Here is a 10,672-nt window from a genome sequence, read left to right on the forward strand (position 1 = left end):
TGCACTGCAGATGCACCAATCATTTTACAGATTTGTGTTGCAGATCTTTACCAGTTAGCAGTCCTTTCTTGGCATTTTTTAATTATCAAGAATTGACAGCTATGCTATTATAGAATATTACTGTAAATCAAAACCCTGGAAGGAACAAGCAGAACCTATTTCCAGCTTGATTTTAATATCTACCAGTAGAAAACTGTTTAGTTGTTTGAGGTGTGTACTTTATCCATTAGTGAGTAGAATTTACTGCAGCTTGCCACCTCACCCTCTGCCACCTCCTGCATGTCACCTGCTACATGTGCATATGGTTTCATTTAATTTAGATAGAACTGTAGGATCATTTGCTCATGTCTGCCTCCCTCCATCAAGCTGTTTGGCCAAATCAGCAAACTTTGGTTTGACTGCACACAACCAGACTTACTAACAGCCTAACCAGTGTAGTGGGTCATGGAGCAACATGACAATTGTTGGGCCTACACATGTTGGCTTCTGCTTAAGACTGGTACCTGTATTTATCAAAAAGAATAGACATTATTAATTACAAAGTCCCCTCTAAAGGATAGGTTCATAGGGAATTTAGTAGCATAGTGTGTTATACAAAGTCCTCAGAGGGCTTGAGTCTTATGGAAAGTCATGACTTTAGGGTAATGGCACATAGGGCATTTTTTCCTCTGCCATTTACACAAGTGGAGAAAAGCTGATTTGTTTCCTTCTATACCTTGTATGTGTAGTTACTGCCAGCACATCTGTAAATAGTCAGAGTGTATTTCATAGAAAATAGGCATACATTATCTTTTTCGTGTCAAAATTTGCTCTGTGTACAGTGACATAATTAAATGTTACTGGGCCCCACAGAAAATTAAATTAAGGGCTTGACCCATTCTACCAAGATATATTTAAATTGCTCATTAATTAGGGCCTTACTGGATCCTGCTGGTTCCTCCCCTGTAATTACAACCCTGTCTATGTAATCACTGATATATATATATATATATATATACAAGCACCATGGGCCACAGTCTTGCTGTTATAGGGCTTCTGAATCTCTGGTCTGTTCCCTGTTGCACAACTATGTTTCACATATAGTTTCACATATAGTTGTACTATTCCCATTATAAGTATCTCAAATGTAATGTTTATAGTTTAGAAAATAATTACTTTTTAGAATACAAAGAAATCACATTAAATGGTACTAGCACTAAACTGACATTATTCTCTTTCCCTTCCAGCTCTCCCACATCAAGTAACATTGATGAAACCAGAACCTGAAAGCTGCTTGTGTTGCCATTAACACAGAATGTGTAACCAGATAAAGGCGTCTTCCAAAGATCCTGGATTATAAGAACACCATCCATCTGACCTCCCCTTAATGGAATGTACATTGTTTAGACAATCCTGAGGTGTCATCAGGAGCTTCAGACAGAATTGTTCTTTACTCCTAAATACAATTTTTATTTGAGGGCCAAAATGTAAGGAGTGATCAAAAGAATAATCATTAGCCAGTCAAGGCTATAAAAAGATTGTAGGGTGTCAAAAACCTGAAATGGTCCAATGATTATTCCAAAACTGGAGTGGGAAAAGATATGTATTTATGTGTATATCTCATTTTACTGTATATTTTCTTTTCAGTTATATTAAGGAGGAAGAACACAGCAAACAGGTGAATGCAGTTTAGCAGAGTCTATACGCATGAGTTTTGTATTATTACCACCACTGTCCCTAGAACATCTCTGTTTATATTTAGCAAAATATACCATTGGACTTTATTTGCCTAACAAAAACGTTTGCTGCCTTTCTTCCTCCATTAACAAAATTTCTGGTTTAAGGAAATAGAAGTAGAAGTTATTGTTTACCGTGACATTTAAATTATTACCCAAAATTACTATAAATAATACACCTATATTAAGTGCACTATAAAGTTTATTAAGACACCTGCTTTTCTTTTCTGTAACAGGTCACATACCTGAACTGTGTGCGTTCGGTTTCCCCTACAAACCAATGAGATAGAGGGGACTTGTTTTTGTTTTTTCTTTTACTTTTTTTTGTTAAACGTGTTATATGTTTTACTGTCATCTGGTTCTTACAAAATGTGAAAATTCTGCAAACTTTAGTTTTTACAGAATATGTTTAGTCTGAGTGGACCCCTCTTGCTGCCCAACAGGTTTTAAAAATGTGTTTTCATTCTGCTTATGTACATATTGCTCAGCTGTGATTTATAAACACCATATGGTTAAATAAAGCCCTTGCTTTTACCATGTTTTTGTTTCTGCCTGTTGTGGGGAACAAACACCTGCATGGGGGGTGGATTAAGCACAGGGCTGCCGTACACCCACATTGCATTGCACCAGTGCAGGCTGCCCAAATCCCACAGGATCAAGAGGTCCGTGGATAGATCATAATTCTTGTGAGGCCCAGTGGGTATACCTACAGGTATGGTTTGTAATATCTGGAATACTTGGAATGCTAAATATTTTGGATCATCACATCTTAAGACTATTAAAAATATGTAAACATTAAAAACCCAGTAGGATAGTTTCGCCAATGATATGGCTTTATGCTACTTTAGCTGCACATGGTACTGCTAAGTTATCACAGAGAAAATGGAAATCATTACAATGGCTACTATGGGAAATGGCATTCCTGTATTTTGGAGCTTTCTATATTGTGGATTTCATGATAATAGATCTCATACTCGCACACATCACATTTAATTATTACAGTGAAGTGTGTCATTGTGCGCAGAATGTAGGCACCATCACTGCTCTGAATTCTGTAAGATTCTTGTAGAAAAAATGTTGGCAAACAATGCAGCTTTCATTAGCTAGCTATTATCACTGGACATAAAGTGTCCTATGGCCTCAAGCAGCTTCCTTAATTTATACCATCCTTATATTGTAGCTTTGAACCTTCTCCCCGTTGGTAATATTTTTTGCATGTAGGATAAAAATGTAGTCCTTACTGCAATATGATCCCATGCTGCACAGTTTGATTAATATATGATATGTGGCTGGTACCTGTTGACTAGGAAGCATATACTATAAAATAAACCAGTTCAGAATACCAACACAATTGGTATTTTTCCAGCCTGCTTAAACCTAGCTCTCTATCACAAAGGAACCCTATCTGCTAACATACACGCTAAGTGCCACTTTCCATACCTGCTATCTGAAGGGGTCACTATAGCCTTATGGTTTCCTACTGAATTATGCATAGAACCTGGGAAGGGGGGAACCTATGCTTTGATTTTATTTTATTTTTTTATTTTATAGTGCAAACATATTCTGCAGCACTTTTTAGAGATTGTACATCATCATCTTATTGGAGGCTGCATACATGGGGTATGATTTTTTAATGGATTATAATAAAGATTTGTATTTTTAACTTTTGATCTTTTGCGGACTTAATCTTTAAACATTGTAATATTTCCCTCTTCTAGCCACTAGAGGGTTGTGTCTGCACTTGTGTTTAACACTAACTTTATTTTGATTAACTTTTTCCTAGTTTGGCCATTTTTGTACAGTAATCATCTTATTGGAGTCAGAGCTGCACTGGAGAAACAAAGTAGCCCTGGCTCAAAGTATTATCAGCAGGATATACCCATTTGTTTCTGCATCTGCTCTAGCCACAACCATCCCCAGTATATAATGACACACTAACTCTAACTCTAACACTTCTATGCTTTTGGCTAGTGTACCATTATGCGTTGAGGGGCCATAGTACCACTAAACATACTGGTACTATGGCCCCTCAACGCATAATGGTACACTGGCCAAAAGCATATAATGAGACAGTAACCCTCAGTATATAATAGTACAATGGCCACAGGCATAATATGTTGAAGTGCTATCTAGGCTATAGGGATAAAGTGACTCCTCCCACCAAATAGATATAATGGTACAGTCTTCCCCAGCATATTCACACAATGGGACACATTTACTAAGAAGTGAAGCTTTGCCTCGGAAAGCTTGGCCATACTTCATACAACTCCAGAGGTGTTAATTCGCAGTGACTTCACTTAATTCATCAAAATGTGAATCTTCGCCACAGAAAATAAACGCAGAAGTATTAACGTCAGCGATCTTTCGCCTGAGCAAAAGACTTCTTAAAAGTCTTAAAGTCAATCTGAATGAATTAGTGTGGTATATAAAGGACATGTGTGTGCCACCTCTGACCCTGTTAAGGGACCCAGTTCAGGAGCAACTTCTTGTGCCTCAACTCCTTGTGCAGTATCCCTTGATCCACATCTTTCTGAAAAGGCCCATAGGAGTATTTGTTTTTCTTTTGCTGAAAACACTGCATTAGTCCATAACGTTGTAAAGCACTAGGCCAAGCTTTTCGGTAAGGATTCCCAATGCACTTCCATGACTCGCAAAACACTCTTATGGACTGAAGTCCAATCAGCAGTCAATGCTGTGGGATGTCAAAATCAACCCATAAAGACATGTCAGAAACATTTGGCTGATTTTAAACAGTGGGTGTATGGAACATTATTTTATTCTAAAATGCTTTTTTCTTTTGTGTTAACATTGCTGCCCTTCTCCAATGTTTAGTCCAATTTATATTAAGCCCCTTCATTTTTAAATCAGCCAATCTATCAGTAATTTTACCTACCTTGACACTTTTGTTAGACATGAGTCAATGTAGTGTGTTGTTGCGATGGTACTTTAACCCTAGCAGGGACAGAAAACTGTTGGATATACAAGCATTGTGAGTAACAACAATTAAAAACTAATGACCATCACAATATCAACTAACCCTTTGTGAACCATGACCTAAAATGTTAGAGATAAATGAACTGTGTTGTCTAAATACCTTTACAAACAGCATATGATTTTAATTAACCCCAAACAATCTCCCCGAAAATGCCATCCCACTGGCGAAAATGTAAATCGCCGGTGGGATGGCATACGATTTCCCCGAAGTTGCCTTGAGAGGAAACTTCGGTAAATAATAAAAAATGCATGTGTTTTGACACCAGATATGACGTTTTTTGGGGAAAGCAGGATTTCCTTTAATTCCTTAAGCGAAAATACATTACAAATTGCTTTTTTAGTGAATTTTCACCCAAAATAGACAATTTGCCCATTAGTAAATGTGCCCCTATGAGTGCAGCTTACAAGGCATATAGTTACACCCATATAATAATACAGTAATACTCCAAGCATATAATGGTATACTTCTTCCCAGCATATATTGTTACATCAAGATGCAACATATAAATACACTAACCCTCCAAGAATGAAATAATTCAAAGTATCCCCTCCATACAAGAGGACAGTGGCCCCAATCACGTAATGGTACAGTGCATCCCCTTCCTTGCGGTCAAATTTACTTTAGCACCAATGCTCTAGCAAAAGGGCAGCTATCTGCCCACTGTCTGTGTAAACTGAGCAGAGTGTGCGACAGAATGTACAAAAGGTAAGACATTCAGATGATTTCTTGCACTTATAACAGTGCACTTGTGTAGTGACTTTAAAGAGAATTGAGGGATTGGGAGAGGAGGCAGCATTGGATCCAACCAAACAGGAGGCTCCCTGGGTTCTGATGCATCAGGACTTCAGACCCATTTGGACAGGTATTGCGGCTGAGTAAATATAGCTGCCATGCTCTCAGCTGATTCTAGAACTTATTAACCAATGCACTTGAACCAAGTAGCTTTTTTTCATGTAACAGCATTGTAATAACCAATTCTGGTCACAAGGTGTCACCATATAACAACTACATTCAAAGCCAAAGACCAGAACATATTTCAGTAGAGGATACAATATACTGTATATATTAGTGGGATAAGAGTGATTACCAGAGGATATTCTATGCCATATGATTTGATTGATGCAAGTAGAAGACTGGCCTGTAAAAGAAAATATTTATTTAGGGAATTGCTTCAAATATTGGTAAAATAAACACTCTCTATGCTTCCATTCACTAACATGTAAATAGTCAAAATTGCAATTCAGTTAATTAACATGGCCTTTCCCCTTATTTGCAAATTAGTGTATAAGCACCAAAGTATTTCTCTTTTGTTATAAATTCCATATAACTGTAAAGTTCATTATTAGACTTCATAGATTCAATAAATCAAATGTGCTTCAATCATAATAAAACAATCCCTGTGAAACATTGAACTCTAAAGAACATATATTTTTCTGGTATTTACTTACTTTCTGATATGTATCTAAAATCGTTCCCCCCCGAGGGCTTTTGTACACTTACATTTGTTCCCCTGCCTGGAGGCGGCAGTAACCATTATAGCCAAAGGGAGGAATCTTATCATTCTTATTATGTATTGAAAGATCTCTGAAATGTTGACACTGGAAGTCACTAAAAAATGTTTTTACGCAGCAAATTTTCTAAAAAATCTGCATACTTATGAGTTAGACAGAATAACATGAATGCTAGATACAGTAAATCTGGAGGAGAAGGATTTTTTTTAAAAACTCAAACTTGCCGGAATATAAAAGAACACAAAATGGGTGCATAAACAATTATAATGCATATAGGGATGCATTATTATTTAATGCTGATAATATTTCCATATATAGAAAAGATGTATTTATTTAACTAATATTCACTGTGCTTCCCTCCCCAGTGCTTGCAGCTTGGTATTACTTTCAGACAGTTCAGCCCACAGTGCAACCAACTATTTCAACCAACCAACAATTATCTTTTAATGGTTCAGTGCAGCTGCAATCATCACCATTATCACTAGCACAGCACCAGCAAGTTGTACATCGCTTACATTAATTTATAGCAAACCAGGGTATTACAATAATTTAAGGGGGTGATTTATCTAAACAAGCTAAAAAAAACTCAAAATGGAATTATGGTTCAGTAATGTGAAAACTCGAATGTAAAACTCCGGCATCGAAAAGCTTGCAAATTTCTATAGAAGTCGTTGGGAGCTGTCCCAGGCAAAGTCAAGCCATATTTTCATTTCCAGATATTCCAGTTTTCGAGTTTTATTTGAGTTTGTAAACTCGAAAATTCAAAGTATCTGAGTTTATTTGATTTAGAAAAACAAACTCAAATTCACAAGCTCGAAAATCGATAAATAAGCCAATGAGAGTTACCAGTTAAAACTAGGATATAAGGAGATGCATGTTTGCATAACTGATAAAAGCAAATAAATGGGTCAGAATCAGAGCATTGCCTTATAAAGGGTTGATTTACAGACAATTGTAGTAGCATTGTGCAGTGTGCAAAGGGTAATTATGCCGTTTTTTTAAAATGTGCAATGCAGTGTTTTTTTCATAATTCCAACACAATATCAGTCAAGACGGCGATGAAGAGGGCGATGAACCAGACGCACTTGTGACCAATACAATAAAATGCATGCAATTGTTCTTGCATTTTGCTGCAAATCGGATAAAGCCTTCTACCCAGTGTTCTATTAGTATAACTAATTTAATGCTCATTTTTCAGCTGAATTGCACATTAGAATTGCATTATTTGAATAATTTAACTGGTTGATTACAATCTGTTGATTAAAATCTATTATAAAATGACATATAGTGGGAGGAAGGCATGGGCACTCCACAATGTTAGCTTGGTATGTTATAGAATTGCCTATTCCTAGCAACTTTTCTATTATTTGCTTCAATTGTTTGTTAATTTTTTTATAGTTTTCAAATCATTTGCCTTCCTTTTACGAACTCTTTCCAACAAGCTAAGTTGGACTGCAGCTTTATTTCAGTACCCCTCACGTCAGCCCATAGTGAAATTGTTAGTACAAATGTCCTGTTCCACCCAGCTGCCCTTATGGCAAAGGGGATACAAACTACAATTTCCGCCCCTATTCCATGACATCACATTCTCACCTGACCTGAAAAACAGAATCTGGTTATTTCTAGAATGTCTCGCCCGCTAATAAGAATGGAATTAGATTGACTTGTGATTCACATATTCCTGTAAGAGGATCTACGAATATTTCCATGCATTTCCATGACTAATTTGATTTCCTACTTCAGTTACAAGGAAACAATCAGCAAGTCTAACCATTACATCAGGGGTTCTTAACCTTTTTTCTCATGGGATCCAAATTGTATAGCAGATTCAGCCACACAACCCAAATCACTGTGTTTAACTGGAGGTAAAATGTTCACATTACACAAAGGGATCATGGAGACCCAACCTAAACAGTATGGCCCCAGACCATGCACTAAAACCCCTGCTGTATGTGGATACGGGAATAGATGACTGCACAGCTGTTAGGTCACTGGCAGCCAAAGATATGCAGGACCTCTGCTCCAGGTGTTTCTATTAAGCAGAAAAATGTCAAGAATTATAATATTTTCATTCCTGGGAGTCACTGCCTGTGAAGGTTCCAGCAATAAGCAATGCTCTTCAAACGTTGCCTTTTGGATTTTTAATAAGCAAATGTTTCTGACAGATGTCAAAGTAACCCTCAGGCCAGGGAGAGAACATTTGAATATACTTTCAGGAAACCACTCTGCTGCTATAGTTTAACCCTGTACTTGCCACAAAACGTAATAAAGGAAACCTGAAACATAAGGTAAGGTAAAATATATTTATTTTGTTATAGGCACAGTATCAACCCCAGATACAGGTGGAGCTCCAAACTCTACACTAAATTCTCCTTGGTAAATATTTTGAGGCTATGTTGTTTTGGTCACTGTCCCATGAAAGCTAAAAATCTATGGTCCATGTGGCTTCATTTTTATTGTTATTGTTCATTCTTATTGCTTATCTTTCTATAGAGGCCTTTTCTATCCCTCTTCCAGTGTAACTTCAAAATTGCTGCCTGGTTGTTTGGGTAAGTGGGATCCTGGCAACTGGACTGAGCTGCAGACTGATAAGTTAAAAATTAAAAACACACAAAAATAAAGACCACTTGCCAGTTACTGCTTAATGCTATTTTTCATAATACAGGTATGGGATCCCTTATCCGAAAACCCGTTATCCAGAAAGGCCATTTCCCATAGACTCCATTATAAGCAAATTTTAATTTTTAAAAAAGTATTTCCTTTTTCTCTGTAATGATAAAACAATACCGTGTACTTGATCCCAACTAAGTTATAATTAATCCTTATTGGATGCAAAACAATCCTATTGGGTTTATTCAATATTTAAATGATTTTGAGCAGACTTAAGTGTTGGAGATTCAAATTACAGAAAGATCCCTTATCCGGTAAACCCTGGGTCCGGAATATTCTGGATAACAGGTCCCATACCTGTATTCTAAAAGGGAATTTCTGGTGAAGTAGTACAGTAACTGAGCCCTACTGAACTTAGAAATTCTATCATCCCATAGTAAATACGGCAATGCTATTTCTGTGCTATTCTGGGTGAAGTGAATGGGAAAGAGGCAGCTGCCTAGGGTGCTTAAATACAGAGGGGATCACCTATAAAGTTCACGCAGCATTTTTTTTTTTTGCACATTAAATGCACCAGTCTTATCCACCTTAATAAATATAAACATGGGCAGGGCAAATATGGTCACTGTGCAAATAATACTGCACTGCAGAATGGCCTCCTATCGGCTAAAGCCAAAAAACACTACTCGCTACTAATACTTCTCAATCTCTATGCTGCTTTTGACACTGTGGATCACCCTCTTCTCCTCCAGTCTCTCCGCTCTCTTGGCCTTCGTGACACTGCCTTATCCTGGTTTTCATCTTATCTCTCAGATCGATCCTTTTTAAGTGTCTCTTACAATGTGGAATCATCTTCTCCCCTGCCTCTTTCTGTCGGGGTTCCTCAAGGCTCTGTCCTGGGCCCCTTACTATTTTCTCTCTATACCTCCTCACTTGGCAGATTAATCAATTCTTTTGGCTTTCAGTACCACCTCTATGCTGACGATACTCAGATCTATCTTTCCTCTCCTAATCTCAACCCAGAGCTTCCAACTCGCGTCTCTTCCTGCCTGTCTGCTATCTCCACTTGAATGTCCCAACGTTACCTTAAATTAAACCTCTCTAAGACTGAATTGGTTTTCTTTCCCTCATCGAACGCCCACATTGTTCCCGAGGTATCTATAACAGTTAACAATTCTACCATCACCCCATCTTCCCAGGCCCGGTGCCTTGGGGATATCCTTGATTCTGCCCTGTCTTTCACTCCTCATATCCAGTCACTTATCAAATCATGTCACTTTCCTCTAAGAAATATCTCCAAAATACAATCATTTATCACCCAAGATGCTGCCAAAATTCTTATTCACTCTCTTGTAATATCTCGCCTGGACTACGGTAACTCCCTATTAATTGGCCTTCCCCTCCAAAGACTGTCCCCTCTCCAGTCCATAATGAATACTGCTGCCAGGCTCACACACCTCTCCAACCGCTCCTCCTCTGCCATGCCACTCTGCCAATCCCCAATGGCTTCCCCTACCATCCAGGATAAAATTCAAACTAATGACTCTCACATTTAAAGCAATTCATAACTCTGCCCCACCCTACATCTCTGAACTTATCTCTAGGGACCATCCAACCTGCTTGTTGCAAGGGCTGCCCCCGTTCTCTGGAATTCGCTCCCACAAACTATCAGACTTTCTCCCAATCTCTCTGCCTTCAAGAGATCTCTAAAAACGCATTTATTTAGAGAAGCTTCCCCTAATCTAGTTTAACATAACCTCAGTGTGCTGCTAAAAGCAATACCCTGTGCCACACCTCTCACAACTCATGCCCATTCCCACACCTTGTGTCTCAATCCTTTC

The 10,672-nt window shown here is 37.9% G+C and overlaps 1 protein-coding gene across 2 annotated transcripts in view; it reads left to right on the forward strand.

Annotated features, from left to right (window-relative positions):
- The window catches only part of akap12 (A-kinase anchoring protein 12), a 62,095-nt gene extending 59,841 nt beyond the window's left edge, over nt 1-2,254 (forward strand). For both annotated transcript variants that reach the window (XM_002934453.4, XM_004914658.3), the window contains one exon: nt 1,227-2,254. The gene's annotated coding sequence lies outside the window, so the exon portion shown is untranslated. The remainder of the gene's footprint in view (nt 1-1,226) is intronic.
- Nucleotides 2,255-10,672: the final 8,418 nt, after the last annotated feature.

The sequence above is a fragment of the Xenopus tropicalis genome, chromosome 5, assembly GCF_000004195.4.
Source record: "Xenopus tropicalis strain Nigerian chromosome 5, UCB_Xtro_10.0, whole genome shotgun sequence".
In the NCBI taxonomy this organism is placed as follows: Eukaryota; Metazoa; Chordata; class Amphibia; order Anura; family Pipidae; genus Xenopus; species Xenopus tropicalis.